This window comes from Adiantum capillus-veneris, chromosome 27, assembly GCF_014529385.1.
Source record: "Adiantum capillus-veneris isolate H3 chromosome 27, ASM1452938v2, whole genome shotgun sequence".
Classification (NCBI taxonomy): Eukaryota; Viridiplantae; Streptophyta; class Polypodiopsida; order Polypodiales; family Pteridaceae; genus Adiantum; species Adiantum capillus-veneris.
Genome location: NC_140957.1, coordinates 33,823,462 through 33,845,292, shown reverse-complemented (window position 1 = coordinate 33,845,292; position 21,831 = coordinate 33,823,462). Strand labels below are relative to the sequence as shown.

General features: G+C 42.8%; 1 pseudogene; it reads left to right on the top strand.

Annotated features, from left to right (window-relative positions):
* Nucleotides 1-21,831, top strand: part of LOC147421748 (uncharacterized) — a 197,228-nt pseudogene that overhangs the window by 105,945 nt on the left and 69,452 nt on the right.

Below are 21,831 nucleotides of genomic sequence, written 5' to 3'. Positions count from 1 at the left end.
GTGATGTTGTGCGTAAATATCCATGCAATTGATGAGGTTGGGATAGAAGGTCACTACAAGAGGTTGTGTGCTCCTGTGACGCTCTTAGCGACGGAAATACACTGGGTTTTTATAACCCCCGGCGTCGCTATAACCGTCGCTAAAAGCGTCGCTACGAGAGCGTCGCTATCTGCATCGCTATAGGCGTCACTATATAGCGACGCTCATAGCGACGCCTATAGCGACGCAGATAGCGACGCTCTCACAGAAGAGTATAGCGACGCATATAGCGACGCTACAGAGCCATAAATAGCGACGCTTATAGCGACGCCTGAGAGGATATTTTTTTGGTGGCAGGGCATTGAATGCCCTGCCACCCATCAACCATATTGTACTTGATTCACTTTTTAAAAAAAGTGCAAAGGTAAATAATAGACCCAAAATAGTCACCCACAAGACGCATTGTTTGCAAAATTGACAATTGTACACATCATAGACAAACTGAATTGATTGGCAAATGTAATAATGACAATTGTACAACATCATAGGCATAAAGAATTGATTGGCAAAAGGAATTGCGGTGACAAATGTAATAATATACATGGTTCAAAAAGACGTATAATTTCCGTCTCATGATACATAAGCTATGAGAAACCCTAAACTAATGCTATCTAGCTACGGCTAAACTGACGTCGTTTAATCAGACGTCTCATCGCGTCCAAGCGGCGTATCTGTCGGATTCTGCAAAAAAAGACAATAAGACAGTTTTCAGTAAATATAAACATATAACGACATTTATAAAACACTACAAAAAATAAAAAAGAGTAAACCCTAATACTAACCATGCCGCCGCGAGAACTGAGAATGTCCATCAGGGCGTTTAAGCCGTTCCTGCCTGCGTACTCGCGCTCGTATGGTGTGGGATCACGTCCTGTCATCGACCACTGTCAAAACATACAAAGATTTCATTATGTTAGAACTAAAAAACTCATAAACCCTAAACTATCGAACATGCATAAAGAGCAATGTGAAAAGACTTACAAAATCGGCCTCAAATGATGCCCATCCACCGCTCCCCAAGTGGTGCGAGCTCCCTGCCTCTACTCGCGCTCTGGCTGCATCCTTTTGTTGCTTCCACTTGTCGGGATTCTCGCGCGCTGCTTTCTTCGCATTCTTCCAATCTTCTTTGGCCAGCCAATCTGGCCTATTCCACCCATTCTTGATAGCTTTTTGCACTTCGGAACGCTTGTGTTTGCAGTATTCGCGCATTCGAATCTTCATTAGGTCTTCATTGAAGCGCTGATCCCGTGTTGGAACGGGAAACTCATCATGAAGTATGCTGATGACTCTGTTTTTTAAATCACTTGGTACTTCACTCCATTTGTTTAGTATATAGTGTCTAAACAGCTGAGAGCAAAGACCACGCATGCGCGAGATCACCTTCTTGCCGTCATCATCCATGATGATGCCGCCGCTGATGTCGACGGAGTAAGGCAAGCCCTCTGGCCGGTGACGCGTGAACCTGGGTGTCCCGGCAGGGTTCTCTAGCGGCGTGTCGATGGGGGTACGGACGTCAGGTGTCTCCATCGGCGTCTGGGCGCCGAAGCGAGGAGTGTCGAGTGGGGTGGCTCCTGGCGGAGTAGGTAGAGGTGTGTAGCTTCTAGGAACAGTCAGCCGTGCAAAACCTGGCGTAGACGGCGATGCTGTGGCTGGTGTGGGGGCGGGCAAAGAAGGGGAGGGTAAAGAGCCTCGTCGAACACGAGGCGGTGTGGAGGCATCGGTGGCGGAATCCCCACAACAACCGCCACCGCCACCACTAGAGCGCCGGTGTCTAGACGAGTGTGACGCTCGTCTCGTCGACGCCGAAGCTTCGGAGCGCGCCGAATGCTCCGAAAGAGAGGGAGATGCGGATGGTGTAGGAACGCGCGATGATGCGCCAGAGCGATGACGCTCCACGTACCACTGTCTCTGCTGCGGTGACAAAGAAGAAAGAAACTCCTCATCATCCATACCTGCATTAAACACACGAATATTTAAACTTAATATTGAATGAATAGAGTAGACAATGACGCAAAGACCATTAAATACAATGACGTAATGACGCATATAAATACAATGACGCAATGAATCGAGTGGTAGAAGAGGCAAGTCGAAAACTCAGAATTTTCAATCAAAAGATGTGAGCGCGAGTAGAAAAGAGCGTTACACACCATGGAAGCTACTTAGAGAGCTAGAGCTTTTACAGCACGGAGCAAAATTGTTCAAATACAATATTTGTGGCTTTAAGAGATCTCTCTCTCATCCTCGCATAACTCAGCATAACTTCCTATATCTATATAGAGCTCTCCGTTTAAACACATATCCTCTGTTTCATTTTGTAGCTCCTCTGCATGCACCCCATATAGAGTAGTAGCATCTTGATGCTCGTCTGGCACCACCGTAGCGGCTTCTGATTGAGCATCTTCTCTGATCTCCTCCATTGATGTCGTTGTGATTGGCACATGGTAGCCTTCATACGTCCTTGCACTACGAGGGGCTACCTCTATGACGTACCACCAGTTTGATGTAGACTTTGTAGGATGAAATACTACCTGCCAGAGCCACATAACTTACATGAGAGCTTTCAAGCACATAACTTGTAAAAGGGGGATGTTAACTATTTATATACTTACTTGTTCACAATGCTCGGGTAGTACGAAAGTGTCTCTTAGGTCAGTCCATTTCTTAGTAGAATCCACCTCAAGAAAACCAGACTCTCCTCTACGCACAGTAGCGTTTCGACCCTCCATGATTATCTTGAACCATTGCACGTCGAACAAGTCGACAAAAAATCCTCTGTAATCGATCCTCAAAATCTCTTGCAGCGTGCCGAAGTAAGTGAGTTCCGCCACCACGGGATCTGCATCAGAGGAACGTCGTCGACTAGACTGTTCAAATTTTGCCATGATTCCACAATCTTGAGTAAAACGCTTTTTGTCGATTCGTTCCACCCTAAAATGTCGACCTTTACACCATGCTGCTGTGTATGACTTATACTACAACGAACAAAGATTATGAGTGGCCGTTCAAACGTTTATAAATAAAGTCACTTGCTAGTCGTACATTGCAAACTTACCTTGGTCGCGCAACCCCGAGAGTACTCCCACTCTTCTTCAGTCACTTCGTCACCGCATTGTTGTGCGCTTTTCAATTGGTTGTGCAACCATCTTAAGCTCATGAAGGTTGGTAGGCTCTCCAGAACCGCTGGATAGTGCATCGGTGGTCGTCTTCCCCGTCTCCACTCGATTCGTGCCCTTTGTCGCTCTTGCTTTGCATCCTCATATTGTGAAATCCACTTTTGCATCACTGGATTGTGAAGCATGCAAAATCGGTTGATTTTAGCCTCTAGATCTTCCGTCAACTTCTTCTCAACACCGAGATTGCACATGACAATCCCAGATATGCGCTCATCATCTATGGTTCACCATAGCGTGTCCCGGGATTTATCAAATCCGTCTAGCCACTCTCCAATGTACACTAGGGACTCTGATACCAACCAACCTTCTGCCATGCTACCCTCCGGACGTGCCTTTTGACGCACATATCCCTTAAGCGTTTTCATGAAACGCTCTAAGAAGAACATCCATCTGGAATGAACTGTGCCAGCTATTTCCACCTCATCAACTATGTGAATAAGAAGATGCACCTGAATGGTTAGCATTGTAGTAGGAAAATGTTTCTCAAACATGCACACAAGCTCCGCAGCATTTAGTTTGGCGAATGGTATGGAGTCTATGTCGATCTCCTTTTGTGAGATCCATTGCACCAGCTTTGCAAGTTTGTAGATTGTGTTACGGATGTCGAGAGACAAACATCCCTCAATGGCAACCGGTAAAATAAACTGTAAAGTATGTGCAGCAATGATATTAAAGTCCACATTTTATGCAATGATATTAAAGTCCACTATGAACGTACCTGACACATTTTATGCCAATCGTGTGACTTCAAACCGGTAAGCTTTCCTTCTTTAGTAAAACACGTTCGGAGCGAGTGCATTACGTCAGTGGGGGTCCGCAAAGATCGAATGGCCTCTTTTACTTTGCGTTCTTGGGCTCCTGTGAAAATCCATGGTGCTTTAGGAAGTTTTATCGATCCATCAGACGCTGTTTGCGGCCAATATTGCTCCATACGATCCACATTTCTAAGGTCAACTCTGGCTCCCAAAGTATCTTTCTTGCCGGTCAAATGGTCCCATAGTAGATTACCCACATTCTTGAATATGTGCATTGGATCGAGCAAGTGATTGATCACGAGTCGGGGCCAGTATGGTAACTCGTACCATAGAGATAGTCTCTTCATCCCTGGAGGCAATCCGTCATCGCACATCTCCTTCTGCTCTAACCATGCTTGTGCAGACATCCTTGGTGGCTCTCTTCCCAAAAAGCCATCGCGTAACACATGATTCTCCGGAAGATACGCTTGATGACCTTCGTAGATTTGCTTCTTCAGTGAGGGTGCCCTACGTGCATTCAGTCTAGGTCCACATGTGACACATGCTCTGTATCCGCTTGTTTGAAGCCCTGCATGTATACACATGATAATAGATCAACTATGGGGAAAAACAAGATTTACAATGTCTGAGAGAGGAGTGTCAATAGATCACCTGAGCATTCTGTTAGCCCGGGATAGTCATGCATGGTCCACATTAGAATACCTCTGATCAAAGCATTCCGTCGTCCTGTGTGTCGGCTCATATCCACCACCTCTATGCCAATCCACAATTGTTGTAGCTCTTCCAATAGTGGACGAAGATACACATCCATATTCCCCACTTTATATCGCCCTGGCACAATCAAGCTTAGCCATAGGTGCCCCTTCTTCGTAGTCAACCACGGGGGAATGTTGTAGTTGACGATGACAACGGGCCATACACTGTAAGATGTTGATCTTTGACCAAATGGATTTACGCCATCCATAGCCAGGCCTAAGCGCAAATTTCGAGCTTCCCTGGCAAAATCCGACCATGTTCCATCTATATGTTTCTAGGCTGCGCAATCTGCAGGAATTCATAGCACACCATCCGAAGATTTATTCTCCTCATGCCATGATGCTAGGGCGGCCATGGACTTACATTCGAAGAAATGCTTGATGCGAGGAAGCAAAGGAAAATGTCGCAAAACCTTTTGTGGAATTTTTGTCCCGTGGAGATCTACTCGATATCTTTCGGAATCACATTTCGGACACTTCTCCATGTCTGTGTATTCCCCTCTGAAAAGAATGCAGTCATTAGGACAAGCGTGGATAGAATTGTAATCCATCCCCAAGTTTCGCAAAATCTTTCTTGCTTCATCTCGGGAATCTGGCATCACATTGTCAGCTGGTAGAATGTGCTCTTTCAGCAATCTACACAACATAAAAATATGATACAGTCGTGTAAAAATCTATCAGATCATTATACATTTAGAGTTCTATTAAAGTAAACTAATTGTAATAGATCACCTGAAAAGCGCTGTGACGCTAGTGTCACTCCATCCAAACTTTGCCTGCATGTTGAGAAGAACCAGGAGTGCTTTCAATCTAGACATACGTGCTCCATTATACAATGATGTATCGGCTTCACTTTTCATATCATCATAGATAAGCCTTTCTGAATCCATGATCGTCTCGATCATTTCATCAATCTCGGGCTCAAACATTGCCTCGTTGGGAATGTGCTCTGCATGATCATCCCCCGAGCTGTCAGAGGCTACATCTTGTGGCCTCACATATGCTGCTTGACCAAAGCGCCTGCGAATACGTCTATTGGGTTGCAAGATTGCTGCTTGTTGGCCAGCGTCAGAGTCCGACGAGTTATAATTGGCAACAACTCGATCTATAATAGATGGATCGAACTCGCCAAATTCGCGAACGTGCTGCAAAGAAACACGTCTTGTCCGTCGCACAGCATGCTTGCATTGATTACAAGGACATAAGACCCTCGTTGAGAGATAGGTGTTTCGGTTGGACGGTCCCACATCCTCGTCGCTACTCATAATGAGGATAAAAAACTTATATCCTCTACAACAAATTTAATATTCTATTGGCATTCTTTGTCTTATCTCTCTCTCTCTCTCTCTCTCTCTCTCTCTCTCTCTCTCTCTCTCTCTTTACCTCACATTCTCTAGTCATGTCCAATCCCCGCACACCTCGGTCTAGAGGTGCACGGAGATCAGAACCACCGGGTTATAATCTCGTCTTTATTGGTCAATACCTATATTTGTGGGTACAAGAAATCTAGACACCCACGTCTACATGATACTGCATGTAGTGGACAAAATCCCTTTGCCTCTTCTCTAGCTGTAGCACTTCACTTCATCTTAACATCTTTTCACAGTAGATCTTTTCACTGTTCGTCTAACTCTAAACCCTAAACCGTAAGTAATTCTTGCGTGGACTCGATCTAACGTAAATAAGCGTAAATCTAAATAAACGTAAATCTAACTAAAAATAAAGCTAAATCTAATTTAACGTAAGTCTAATGACTAGAGGTTGTCTAGATGGTCATTGTGTCGGGGATGTAGTGACTCTTGCCGCCCTGAAGATCCACCTTCTTCCCTATCTTCTGAAGATATTTCACCAGTACTTTTGGATCGACGGAGCCCACCATGAGTGAAGGCAGCAATACCCTATATTCCATTGAGGGCTTTCTTCACCCGCTTCATGCAGGCATCGCAGTCTATGGAGACCCGCATCTAATCTAATATAACGTAAATCTAAATCTAGCTTAAATAAACGTAAATCTAGTTAAAAATAAACCTAAATCTAATTTAATGTAAGTCTACATATAACCTAATCTTTAACGTCTTTTAAGATAGTTTCCTACGACGTTATAACTCTCTTCTTCCTGTGTGTGTGCGCGTGTGTGGATGTGTGTGCCAATAAAAAGAGATAAATGGTATAACCTTTCTATCACCCATGCCAAGTATGATAGATTGATTATGCCATTTCTCTCTTGAATAATAGGTCTTCAGTTCAACTCCTCGTCGGCTAGATCTTTAGGTCTTTTAATTTTAATTAGTTTCCTACGACGCTCCCTTAGTTTCTCTTTCTTTCTCTCTCAATGTGTGTGCGTTTTTTTGGATCGTATGCATGTTTTCTTTCTCTTTTCCTCTCTCAATGTGTGCGTTTTTTGTTTATGCATGTTCTCTCTCTCTTTTCCTCTCTCAATGCGTGCGTTTTTTGTTTATGCATGCTCTCTCTCTCTTTTTCTCTCTCAATGTGTGTGTGCATTCTTTGTTTATGTATGTGTGTGCGTTTTTGCACTCTCTCTCGCTCTCTCTCTCTCTCTCTCTCTCTCTCTCTCTCTCTCTCTCTCTCTCTCTCTCTCAAAAACACTATGTGTGTGTGTGTATGTGTGTGTGTGAGAGAGAGAGCGAGGGAGAGAGAAAGAGGGGAAGGGAACATGAGAATGAGGAGAGGGAAGGAGCATACCTGGCTCTCCTTCCTCTCCTCGTGTGTGTGTGTGTGTGTGTGTGTGTGTGTGTGTGTAAAAGAAAAAGAGAGAGAGAGAGAGAGAGAGAGAGAGAGAGAGAGTGAGGGAGAGCGTTACCTGCTCTTTGCTTGAGGGCGCCGAAAAACTCAGATCTGAGATCTGAGTTTTTGGGCGCGCTCGGTTATTTTTTTTACCCCAGCTGGCGTCGCTATGAGCGTCGCAAATTTCTTTGTAAATTTGCGACGCTCATAGCGACGCTTATAGCGACGCTCATAGCGACGCCGGGAATTTTTTTTTTTGAGCGTCGCTGTGTGAGCGTCGCTAATGTGAAGAGCCTCTTGTAGTGGGTTTTGATTATTTGGATCCAATTAGTAATATTTGTGCTATGGACCTTGTTGATGCCTCAATGTTTGATGATTTGTCTAAAGATTTGGAAAAATGCTTCCATGGTGAAAGGGCTACTCCAACTATAGCAGATGTTCCACACATATGTAATGGAAAAGTAGAGTTTCCTATGGATGTGTATATGCACATGGATGTGGATATGATGGAGCCTAAAGTTGATCTCATGCTTGAAGGCACTGTGAGAGTCTACATGCATGACATGTTTGATGATGAACTCTTGTATTTGGTTTATGTTGAGAGTTGTTAACCACATCATTTGTATTTAGTCAATGGTCAGGCTTGTCGGTCCTATAGGAATAAGATAAGGGTGATTGCCGATGAGACAGGTGCACCATGAACTCAAACAGCTAACAATGGGTTAGGTCAGCCAAGTGTGGACACCCAAGTGTGAATGGGTGAACCCATATAAAAGTCACCTAGACCGAAAATCCATTCATTCTCTCATAGTGCAATTCAAGCATGCTCTTGCTCTACTCTGTCTTCATCTCCTTCTTTCCTATGTGCGCTTGTGAGAGTGTGTACGTGAGAGAGAGAGTGTGCGTGATCAAGCATTGTGCGGCGGCACTGTGGTGTTGAGGCGGTTGAGCGCGATGACGGCTCCCTCTTCTTTGCGGCAAGGAATCCTTCATGATTGTAGCTACGAGAGGCGAGTGACACACCCCATCTTCTTGTGAGCTTGCGGGCTCTTGGTTGTGTGCTTGCAGCCATTCGCGGCATTCACACGGTGCTCGGGAAGTCCCCAACTCCAACACATGTAGTAGGAGTGCACATTTTTAGTGCTGCTACCGAGGAGTTTCCCTGCACCAAGCTTTGGGAAGTACTCTATGTTGCTCAGTTCTCTGATCAATTATCTGTTTGCTCAATTTAGTTCCAGATCTGTTTCACTCCGTATATTTTAGGTATAGTGTAGCTACAGTTCGGTTTTCTGGGTAGGTTTGTAGATGGCCACACAGAGGCCACATGAACCTCATCTGACACCTTATCCAAGAAAAACATAATTCAAAGAAAATATCTATTTAAGAAAAAACAATAAAAAATCAGGGAAATGGGTTTTTGTGCAAGGTTTACTATGCGAAAAAAAAAATGAAAGCCCAAAAGCCCCCAATATGAGCTTGAGCTTGGTCTTTTCATAGTAAGTAGTAGTGAAGGCATATATATACCCTACCCCTCAGAGGAGGAGGGAAGCCCTATCGGATAAGGCTCCACCTTTCCCTCCACAGGCCTCCCTTGGACTTTCTATCTTAAGCCATGCACCTAGGTAGAAATCGCATGTTTTAGGGATTTCGAGAGCTTTCGGTAGTCAAACGGTGTGCTACAATGTGTGCTAAGACCTCCTAAACAATACGCTCATTTGGAGCTATCACACACCTAAATCCGCACTTTGAACCTAAAAGAAAAGTAGAAAACAAGAAAAAATTGAGTGAAAATGGGGGGCCAAAACACCCAAAAAACCAATGGAGAGGCCTCAAAAGGTAGTCTCCAACACTGGGAGGGTACCTTAATCACATGTTTCTACGATCTGGTTGTGTGCTAGATTCCAAACAAATAGAGAGTGCTTCAAAGCTTGTAGCCACCCACTATCCTTCCATGTTAGGGTCCGGGCCCTCGGGGCAGGGACCCAAGGTAGTACAACCCAAGATCCCCACGTAACTAGTGGCTAGGGACTCTTCCTCCGACTATAGCGTGATGGAAGGGAATCCTGGACCAAACACCAAGAAAGAAAAGGAGAGCGTTCCTATCCGGGCTCCACATCCTGGATCTAGCATGTTTAGCCATTTAATGGAAAGCTTTAGTAGAGCTACTCGCTTTGAACGTGTGGCTAGTGAAGTGAACGAAGGAGGTGGGGAAGTAGATTCACCATTCAAATATATTGTAGATCCTATACCCCCTAAGAGTGTCCATGTGAACATCCTACCCACCTCATTTAATGAAGGCTCTATCAAGCTACCACCTTCCAAAGTTTTCTCCAAGATAGTGGTAACTAAAAGTCAAACCAATGAAGTGACATTGCATCCACTTCAAGGGGAACCTCTAGTATGCCAAATCTAAATGGGGTATTTCTCAATGACAATCGGAAATATGACCTACACATTGAGACTTTGACCAACTTGTACATAGGGTACACATACCATGTGAGTTGGTTAGAGGTTGTACAATCCACATCTAGTTCCACTAGTCTAGAGGAATAATAACACATGATTTGCGATGTCTTCCATTGGATTATCCAATATGAGATGCAAAACAAGGGGATGAACATACCTTCAACGGGTCCCATGCGATTCTTAGTTACGGATAAGGCCAAACAATCAACTTTAACACAAATGGAGACTCCCTCGGTGAGTCTCATAGATCCTCCCTATGTTGTTTTGCCTGGGGTCTCAATGTAGTTTGAGCCTGGGAATAGTACCTTTAGTTTTCCAGACTTGGTTCAACCTTCTCTAAGAGGGACCACAATGCTTACTCCAGTAATGAGCATAATAGAGAGTGCACACATGACCTCTATAGCTAGTACAGTGCCACTACCTAGTGGTGTAGTACCTACCGTAGTACCTACATGTGCATATTGCCTATACATACCTGTGGCCACTCATGCTCATGTAGCTACTACATCCCCAGTTATACCCATGGAATATACTCCACAAGCACAGTACCTGAATTCCTATTTGAGTGGGGCTATACCAAGTCACATGTCATATCCCGCATCGGCTGTGTATATACCAAGGCCAATGCCAATCCCCATCCCACCTGCACTTCCTCCAGTGTCCCCACCAACAATACCTGCTCACTTAGGTGATTTGGTACTGTTTTCTCAAACTATTGGTTGATCTATTATAGAGAATATGCGTAGCACACCTGAGAGAGAGCCTAGAAGTAAAGCGGTACAAATAGCCAAGCTCACCCAAAAATTCAATGGTGATGAAGATGTTAGAAAGCATATTGAGATGTTTGAACACGTGAGAGAGAGAGAGAGAGAGAGAGAGAGAGAGAGAGAGAGGGAGAGATAGAGAGAGAGAGGGAGAGAGAAAGAGAGAGAGAGGGAGAGACGGAGAGAGAGAGGGAGAGAGAGAGAGTCTATCTATCTATCTATCTATCTATATATATCTATCCCACCCATACCAAAGGTATGCTGATCGATCAAGCCATTCATCTAGGTAGATCCAAGCGACCACGGGGGGCCTCACATCATCGACGGAGGTGGTAGCAGAGGATCCATACCATCCTAGCTCGACATGCGAGACGACCAGCTAGAGTATGACCATGGAAGATATTGATGAGATTTGAAAGCGATCAATGAGGGATCACAACTGATGATTTGTATCTCATTTGATCCATCTTTGTTTCAGATTTGTATTAGCTAACCCATTATATCAGCCCTCACCCCTCCCCACCTATTTTGTTTCAGTTTCAGTCTTTCAGCTCTTTGTACTTTTTGTACTCCTGAAGACACTGTATCAAATTCACCAATTGTAATGTTTGGTCTCATAGGTCACTTTCGCCTCTTGAAGACTAACGTTAATATAACATTTCATTTCTCTCTCTCTCTCTCTCTCTCTCACACACACACACACACACACACACACACACACACACACACACACACACACACACACACACACACACACACACACACACACACACACACACACACACACACACACACACACACACACACACACACACACACACACACACACACACACACACACACACACACACACACACACACACACACAGATGGATTTTTCACATAGATCTTGAAGCATATTGCTATTGTTCCAGTATAGTAACTCTAAAATTCAAAGTTTCTATCCTCCCCTTGTGTCTCCCCCCCCTCTCTCTTTCTCTCTCTCCCCCCCCCCCCCTCTCTCTCTCTCTCTCTCTCACACACACACACACACACACACACACACACACACACACACACACACACACACACACACACACACACACACACACACACACACACACACACACACACACACCCATGTGTTGGGTGGATAGTAGGCTTGGTCGGAGATTGTGTGTGCATGTAACATTTAATGCAGTAGTAACTTGTGTGTAGCGGAAATTGATAACATAGTGAGCATTTCATTAAGAACAAGTTCCTAATGAGCATAGAGAGAGTACTTAATTTGAAAAATCAACATAGCAATTTACACACCTAGCTAATTTGGCATTGACGATACTTGAAAAGAGAGAGAAATAGAACAATTGACAATAGTTGAGGACCGGATTTACATGGAGCCGTTCCCCTCTCCATAAAGGCTTTGTATTATAGCTTCTCCCATCAAAGGAGACTTTTGTACAATACAATCTTTGTGTTCCTTAACAATACTAGTTGTAGTAATGAAGATGGAAGCTTCATGCACCAAATTATGCTTGAAAAACACACCTAGTGTCCTTAGCCTCAGTCCCCAAGACCTCACACACCTTCAAAAATGGTGAGAGCTAGCAGGGAATGAGGATAGATTGAGAGGAAGAAGATGTATCTTACGAGAAAGAAGTATTCTCCTCACATAATCACTCTAATATCATAGCTTAGCTTAGTAATTAGCATGGTAGAGGAGATGAGCATGCCATTGAAACTTGGCTCTTGGTTGGATTTGCATTCCATAGCCAAGAGTTGTTGGTGTCGGCCTCTACTTCTCAATGCTTGGAGAAGGAGATGGAGTTCTTCTTGCACACATGAGTTGTGTGTGTGTATGTGTAGCATCAAAGATAGACTAAAATGCCAAACTCCCTCTTTCTTGGTCGACCCCTCTTGGTTTTTTGCTCATGATGGCATCCTATTGGCTCTTGCAAAGCTTAGCCAATCACAATTTAGAAGCATAATTGATAGCCTTGTGACATGTGTCTCCCTTTCCCCTTTTGTGAGAGCTTTAGGTAATTAAAATAATTTGTTAAACTCTCATTGGAACTTTTAGTCTTTTGGCCAATAGGAATCAGGCAAGCCATTGGGCTGCTTGATGCTCATTGGACCTCCTGATAGACTGTCCAATAGTCTTCTAGGGAGCTTAATTTCTATTGGTTCTTTTATCAAGCATTTGAACTAGACTAATTTTACTCTAGCCTAATTCTCATTGGTCCACCTTTATGGCCATCCAATAGGATTTGAGGGGAGATTGGCCTAGGAGCCTGACATTTGTCCAGTATTCCCTTTGTGTAAATGCCCAAGGGGGAGCTTTGGAGTGTGTGTGTGTGTGTTTCTCTCTCATCCCCTACTAGTAGGGCTCGCACCCTCCTTCCTAGGGATGTGGGAAGACTTTTTAGTCTTCCCCTGACCATCCAATTTTCCCCCTACTTTGGCCATTGGACAATTGAGTTAATTTTAAGAACTTTAGCCTACGGAAGTCATAAAGGAGCTTAACCTTAGGTCTTTTAAGCCCCATTGAAGCACATTACCCTTTTGCATACTGTCCCCCTTTGGATCCATATTTTCCCTCCCTTAGATCCTTAAAGGGACCGGTCTGGCAGCCTTACCAATATTCTAACTCTACTCCCCTGATACTTCCCCATATTAAATGACCAGTTTAACATGAGAAAATCATTAGGGAGAATTAGATATTAGTTTTAATGAAATTACCTCCCTCTTGAAATCATAGTTGTCCTCGACTATGAGGTAGAGAAGATAAAGCCTAGTCATTAGTCCATTTGCTAGCGGGTAGAGGATCCCTATTTTACCCTACGACACCGTTCTAGAATGGATGACTAGTCCTTTTTGTGCTTGAGAGCCTTAGCTGTCGCAAGCATGTCTGCACATTAGTCCGTATCAATCTTCCATAGTAGAGTGACAAACTCTACTTGGTGTTCGGGAGACGTCGTCTCCACAAACATGATCCTAAGCATACATACTTACTAATATTTGTCCGTAATAAAGAAAAAGAGAGTCTTATAAGATAAAACTTTGTTCAGTTATACATATTTACATTTGCTTACTCTAGGGAATCATTGTAAGCATTGACAAGGTTTAGGTTATCGTTTAATTATATACCTTGCATCCATCTAGCATCTTCAAAAGGATAATTTTTAAACTTGATATCGTTTAAAGGTTAGGGCTCTGCTGTGCTTATCAGCAGTAGCATTTTGCCTTTGCTGTGAGACAGATATAGCATCCTTAATCTTTTGGTGGAAAGATTCTTGCAGGTCTCGGCTATACTCATCTACAGTGAAGATCTTCCCATGTAATTTAAGTAGTAGGGGACTTTTTGTTCTTCCCTCTATCACTTCCAAAGGTGCTTTTCTCGTGGAAGTATGTACAGTGTTATTGTAAGCATACTCCACTAAAGGTAAGTACTTCTCCCATTGGGACTTTTGATCTACTTATGTGACATAAGCTTTTAGTAGATCAATAATTGTTAGTTTAGCTATTTCACTTTGGCCATCCGTTTGTGGGTGATAGGCCGAAGAGAAATTTAGCCTTGTACCTAATTTCTCAAAGAGACCCTTCCAAAAATTATTGGTCATTCTAGGATCTCTATCCAACACTACGGACATTGGCAATCCATGGTACTTGAAGATTTCTGATATAAAGAGGGTTGCCATTTGATGGGCCTTAATGTGCTTGTTTTCTAAACTTGTCTACTATCATCCATATTCATGTATTCCCATGGATAGACTTGGGAAATCCAAAGATAAAATCCATGGATATGCTCTCCTATGGTGAAATAGGGATTGGCAAGGGTTGAAGCAATCCAGGTTTTTTCCCTCTATCAAACTTCATCTTTTGGCATACCACACATTTCTAAACATACTCTTGTATGTTTGCTTTCATGGTAGGACAATAAAAATATGTTTCTATCTCTTTTAGGGTAGACTGAATCTCTCTATGTCCGGCATAAGGAGGAGCATGAGATTCATACATTACTTTCTCACGTAGTGAGTTAGTAACACATAGTCTGTTTCCATAGAGAAGACAACCATCTTGTAGGGTAAATGGTTCTTCCTTTGTCACTAGTGTAAGGGCTGAAATCACATCTTTGAAATCAGGATTGATAGCATACTTATCTATCATAGAAGATAGATCATTGTGAGTTGCTATGGATACCACATTCACTCTTGGTCGTCTTGAGAGTGCATCGGCTACTTGATTATGCTTGCCAACAATGTGAGAAATATGAAAATGAAATTGCAAAAGGAAATTTTCCCACCTCATTTGTTTGTCGGAGAGCTTGGTCTGTGTCATGAAGTACTTCAAGCTTTGATGATCCGTTTGAAGAATGAAAGAAGTCCCCGTTAAATAGTGCTTCCACGAGTCTAGAGCATGTAGAATTGCTAAGAGTACCTTCTCATATATGCCTAGAGCTTGCTCAATAGGGTCGAGCCTTTGACTTTCATAAGCTATGGCGTGCCCTTCTTGGAGCAGAAGAGCTCCAAGGCAATCACCACAAGCGTCACATTGGACCTCAAATGGCTTTGAGAGATCTGACAGTATAAGCACATGTTGAGAGATAAGATTTTCTTTAAGCTTTTCAAAAGAATTTTTCTCCTTGTTAGACCATGTATACCTAACATTTTTATTTGTTAGGTCATGTAATGGTCATGTGATTTGTGAGAACTTTTCTATGAAGCGTCTATAGTATGCACACATGCCTATAAAGCTTGTTAGTTTGATGCAGATTCCTTAGATTAGGTCATTCTTTTATTACCTCTAGCTTTGATGGATCCATTTGGATGCCATCTTGAGAGATAATGTGACCTAAATATTGAATCTCTTGTAAGAAAAATTCACCTTTCTTTCAATTAATATAAAGTTTATTCTCTTATAAAACTTGAAATATTACCTGGAGGTGTTGCTTGTGTTCGGCTAGTGAATTAGAGTAGATGTATATCATTAAAGAACACTCCAGTAAAGGTTCGGTGAGGCGTGAATAGATTCTCTATCAGACGGTTAAATGTGGCTGGTGCATTGGTCAAGCCAAAAGGCATGGCAATGTACTCGTGAAGACCAAACATAGTGCGAAATGTGGTCTTTACAATGTCTTGATCAACTATCCTTATTTGATGGAAGCCACTTTTTAGGTCATTTCTACTGAATTAGTTTGACCTTGTAGCTTATCAAATTGGTCTTCTACCCGTGGAACAGGAAACCTATTCTTGATAGTGATCCTATTTAGTAATCTATAGTCGACACAGATACGATATGTGCCATCTTTCTTTCGCACTAATAACAGTGGTGAACAAAATGGAGATGAGCTAGGCCAAACCATGCCTTTCTCAACCAGCTCATGCCCTTGCCGCATAATCTCCTCTTGTTGAGCTTGAGAAACTCAATACAGAGGTTTATTAGGCGGTGAGCTTCCTGGAAGAAGTTAAATTGCATGGTCGTCATCCCCTCGTTTAGGAGGTAGTTCACAAGGGATGCCATCAATAAAACATCTTGAAATCCCTTGAGAAAATTGGACAACTCTAATTCCTTTTGATTGTTTATATCTTCTTTTGCTAAAACATTAGGTTCATTTTAAGAATCTTTAACAAAAATCATGTACACGGAAATAGAGCTCTTTTTTGAGTTGTTGAAAGCTTTCTTATGTACAATGGGAATGGTGTTAACTACCTCCTTAGCATCTATGTACATAACTTTTTCCATGAACCTAAAGTAGATTTGCCTTTCAGGGAATTTAACATTGGTAGCCATGTGATCAAACCATGGTGCCCCTAGGATTAGATCCTCATGTTTGAGAGGAGAGATGAAGAAATCCTCCTTGTCCACATAGCTTTGGACATGGAGCCTCAATTTCCCAATTAAGGGAGTGATTGAGGCTTCGTGCCCCTTGAAAGCACCATTGGCAAGTAGGACATCTCCCATCTCATAGGCTTGGATGCCTAGCTTGGTGGCCGACTCTATGGAAATGAAATTGTGAGTAGAACCAGGGTCAAAGAGAATGAAAGCATGATGTTCTCTTACCTTTCCCCAAGCATGGCATACATGAGATCCTTTGTGATAAGCATCCTCTTCTTGAATTTCGGCCAAGGTAGATCTAGGAGGTTCATTACGTGTATTCTTGTGGGGACAAGCACGATAGCCATACCCTTGCTCCTTGCACTTGAAAAAATGGTTATCTTTATGATGATAGTGCTCTAGATCTTCAAGAGAGAGTTTAGTTTTGCCTTTATAAACTCCCTTCTCCTTAGCTTTGTTGTTGTTGGCGTTGCCTTTGGGAGACTTGTGGGCATTGTCCTTCCCCTTAGGCTCATTACGGTCCTTGTTTTCCATGGGCTTAATATTTCTCTTAGCCCCTTGTTGGAAGTTGATTCTCTTGAAGACACCATGGTATGGTGTATATCTGCAAATATGGTGCGTGGCCTTTGGGAGTTAACATACTCTGCCATATCGTCAGTTAAACCCGCACAAAATCCAAAATCCATATTTTGAAGATAGTAGCTTTGAGGTGTAAATCCAAAAACTTGTCTACATATTTGCTAATAGATTTGTAGGGAGAGAGCTTCAAGATTCACCATTTGGTGAGTACTTTGTCTTTGGCATCGGTAGCCAAAAATTGCTTCATGATGGAGGCTCTTAAAGATTTCCATGTTCGTGGAGCTTCACCGTTTTCTCATAGGCTAGACCACCATTTCCTGGTGGACTTTTGAAAATGCATGGCCACATGACGTAGCTTAGAGGACTCCATGAAGCCTCATTTCCAAACGCTGCATCGAATGAGGCCAAGACTTTGTCCATAGCACCAAAAAAAGTGCCATCATAGGTAAGGAAAGAGATATTCTTGCCTCCCTCTTTGAACCTTTTGAGCTCGGATGACCTCGTCCAGGCGGCATAGGATTTCCTATGGACTCTTCTTTTAGGTGGTTCCAGAGCTTCACCGTCACTATCTTTAGAAGAGGAAGAGTATGAGGAGGATGGAGAAGAGGGTGTCCTCTTTCTTGCATTTTTCTTCCCTTGTTCCTCCTTGTCTGCACCATCACTTTCTTCAAAAGAGGAAGAGGATGAAGAAGATGGAGGAGAGGGTGACCTCTTTCTCGCCTTTTTCATCTCTTGTTTTCTCTCTTCCCTCTTTGAATTATGGTGTAGAGAAGTGTGTGATGGTATTCTCTATTTTGGGGGTGGTGGAGAGCGCTTTGCCCACCGTCTTCGTGGAGCCATCATTGAGGTGGTAGGAGACTTACTCTTTTCTTGTTCTTTCAGTGGGGGATCTACTGTTGAAACTTGGGTTCTCCTTTGGGATGGAGATGCCTCATCGAGTAGTAAATTTTTGATCCCTTCGTATGGATCCTCCTCTTCTTCCCTTATCGGAGAGAGTTCTCTTTGGAAGTCTCACCAGGAGCTTTCCAAGGTACTCTCTCTTCTTGATGGGGAGTTTGGAGAATACCATGGGTGCACAATTGCTATAGCACTTCACCTTGGAGGGATGCATTGCCCAGGGCTTGTTGAAGCCTAGAAACAAGATAATTCAGAAGCATAGGGGCATCATTATTTGCTCTTTCATTAGAAAAATCAAAGCTATCACCATTCATTTCAATCTATTTTCCCTTTTCAGCCATACTAGAAACTTTTAGGTGAAATTTTTACTTGTAATTTGGCACTTCAAGCCCTAGTTGCTACTCCTATTTACCTTCAAGGATAAGCACTCAAGCATCTATACCCGTGGCTCGAAAATTATTAATTGCAAGGAATAGAAGAGAGGGTTCAACAGAGCCAAGACAACACCGGTTCCTGTCAAGCTTCTAATAGATCAATAATGGTTAAGCCATAGGCAAGCCACATAGGAATCCATTATTAAGACCATAGCTCTCGATGGTATCCTTATTAACTGCAAAAAGCAAGCATGCTTCAAGGATGAAAAATCCCTATTCTACTTACTCTCTTTCAATTAATAACACCAACCATTTGTAGCAAGCTTGAGGACCTCTCTTCTTGAGCAAGAAAAGAGTAACCAATAGCTCAGATACCATTGTAACATTTAATGCACTAGTAACTTGTGTGTAGCAAAACTTGATAACATAGTGAGCATTTCATTAAGAACAAGTTCCTAATGAGCATAGAGAGAGTACTTAATTTGAGAAAGCAACATAGCAATTTACACCTAGCTAATTTGGCATTGACAATACTTGAAAAGAGAGAGAAATAGAACAATTGACAACACTTGAGGACCGGATTTACATGGAGCTGGTCCCCCCTCCATAAAGGCTTTGTATTATAGCTTCTCCCATCAAAGGAGACTTTTGTACAATACAATCTTTGTGTTCCTTAACTATACTAGTTGGTGCAATATAAATGGAAACTTCATGTACCAAATTATGCTTACAAAACACACCTAGTGTCCCTAGCCTCAGTCCCAAGATCTCACACACTTAAAAAATGGTGAGAGCTAGCAAGGAATGAGGATAGATTGCAAGGAAGAAGATGTATCGTACGAGAAAGAAGTATTCTCCTCACATAATCACTCTAATAGAATAGCTTAGCTTAGTAATTAGCATGGTAGAGGAGATGAGCATGCCATTGAAGCTTGGCTCTTGGTTGGAATTGCATTTCATAGCCAAGATTTATTGTTGTAGGCCTCTACTTCTCAATGCTTGGAGAAGGGGATGGATTTATTCTTGCACACATGAGCTGTGTGTGTGTGTGTGTGTGTGTGTGTGTGTAGCATCAAAGATAGACTAAGATGCCCAAACTCCCTCTCTCTTGGTTGATCCCTCTTGCGTTTTGCTCATGATGGCATCCTATTGGCTCTTGCAAAGCTTAGCGAATCAAAATTTAGAAGCATAATTGATAGCCTTGTGACATGTACCCCCTTTCCACTTTTGTGAGAGCTTTAAGTAATTAAAATAATTTATTAAACTCTCATTGGACCTTTTAGTCTTCTGGCCAATAGGAATCAGGCAAGCCATTGGGCTACTGGTAGACTGTCCAATAGTCTTCTCGGGAGCTTAATTTCTATTGGTTCTTTATCAAGAATTTTAAAATCAACTAGACTAATTTTACTCTAGCCTAATTCTTATTGGTCCACCTCTATGGCCATCCAATAGGATTTGAGGGGAGATTGGGGGCAACTAGCCTAGGAGCCTGACATGTGTCCAATATTTTCTTTGTGTAAAGGGGGAGCTTTGGAGTGTGTGTGTCTATGTGTCTCTCTCATCCTCTACTATTAGGGATTACCCCCTCCTTCCTAGGGATGTGGGACGACTTTTTAGTCTTCCCATGTCCATCCAATTTTTCCCATACTTTGGCGATTGGACAATTAAGTTAGTTTTAGGAAATTTAGCGTATGGAAGTCTTAATGGAGCTTTACCTTAGGTCTTTTAAGCCCCATTGAAGCACATTGATCTTTTGCAGATTGTCCTTTTAGGATCCCTATCTTCCCTCCTTTGGATCCCTATAGAGACCGGTCTGGCAGCCTTACCAATATTCTAGCTTTTACTCCCCTGGTACTTCCCCATATTAAATGATGAGTTTAACATGAGAAAATCATTTGGGAGAATTCATATTAGCTTTTATGATAGTGCATATACATAGGAATTGTCATCGTGGCATAGTAGCTCTCAAATTGGCACTGCAGTTGAAGAGACAACCCTGAATTGATGCGCGGACAGCGTTAGTGATGTCCTTTTTCTCAATCTCTTTAAATAAAAGTATAGATGGCTATAATGTGTTCGTGTGCGGGCGTGTGTGTGTGGTCATTGTCCATGAAGTGTCATTAAGTGTTTTCATTTATGGATCAGATTTTGTTGGTTCCAAGCTCTTGCTCCTTTACTCTTTTTTTCCGTGGTTTTAGTATAGGGCTATATATATATACATTCCCTAAGATTAGAAGGTTAAGAGAGAAGCAAGTGAATGATGGATGTCACAAACACTCCCCCCCCCCTTCGATGACAGGGAAGGACACAATTTACGTTTAGGCACCCAGATTTGATCATTCCCATCATAGTGGGCCTTGGGCTTCTAATAGTTGCTTAGGAATTTAACGTAACATTTCCTTACATTTCTTGGGGTGATGGGGCATCTCTTACGAGGCTTCTATTTTGAACCAGATTGAGCATCAAAAGTGGTTGTTAATGAAGCTTTAGGGACCCATTTGTATGCTACCCTTGAAAAATAACGCTGAGACTTGGGTGCCTCATTCTTTGTTTCAACCCCGGAAGTTGAAGTTCTAAAGGGTTGTGCTATAGGGACAGATTTTTCAACCTCTTGGATATGCAATGTTCTATTCTGTGTTCCCTCAAGACGCGATAACTCAGGGATTAATGTCACTTGACTGGGAAGACTGAGAGTTTATTTTTGTGTTTGTTGGAATTAGGGTTGGAGAGAAACGCACAGAGCTTGGAGAAGACAAAGGAAGCTCAAGGCACACAATAGAGAGTGCGTTACTTAGTGTGTGATGGAAAGATAGATAGCCATAGAGTGATGGACGTATATACAATGCTCGGGGAAAAAACCTCCTAAAGAGGGAAAAAATGCCTCGGTGTTCCTGTGTGTTCACACACATCACTACCACATGTATATGGTAACAAATCCCCCCTGGAGTGATGTGGTGAACGAGAGCTGGCACATGAGTAAAGGAAAGTGCCATGCCCGAAGGAAATGATTAGTCCACAAAGGGAAAAAATGCCCCGGTGGTCCTGTGTGTTCACACACATCACTACCACATGTATATGGTAACAAATCCCCCCTGGAGTGATGTGGTGAACGAGAGCTGGCGCATGAGTAAAGGAAAGTTCCATGCCCTAAGGAAATGATTAGTCCACAAAGGGGAGTAAGCCCAAAGCTTTGCGGAAAGCTTCAAGCTTCTCACGAGACAATGCCTTTGTGAAAAGATGTGCAAGGTTGTCCTGTGTTGGCACAAAAACCAAGCTGATCTCTCCTGCTGAGAGCCTCTCCCTGACATAGTGGTAATGCACCTCAATGTGATTTGTGCGAGCATGCAAAATTGGGTTCCTCGCAACTGCCAATGCGCTCTGATTGTGAGTGTAGATAGTGTTAGCAGTGTCCTGTCCAACACCCAAAGCAGCCATAAGGCGTTTGAGCCATACACACTCAACCGTAG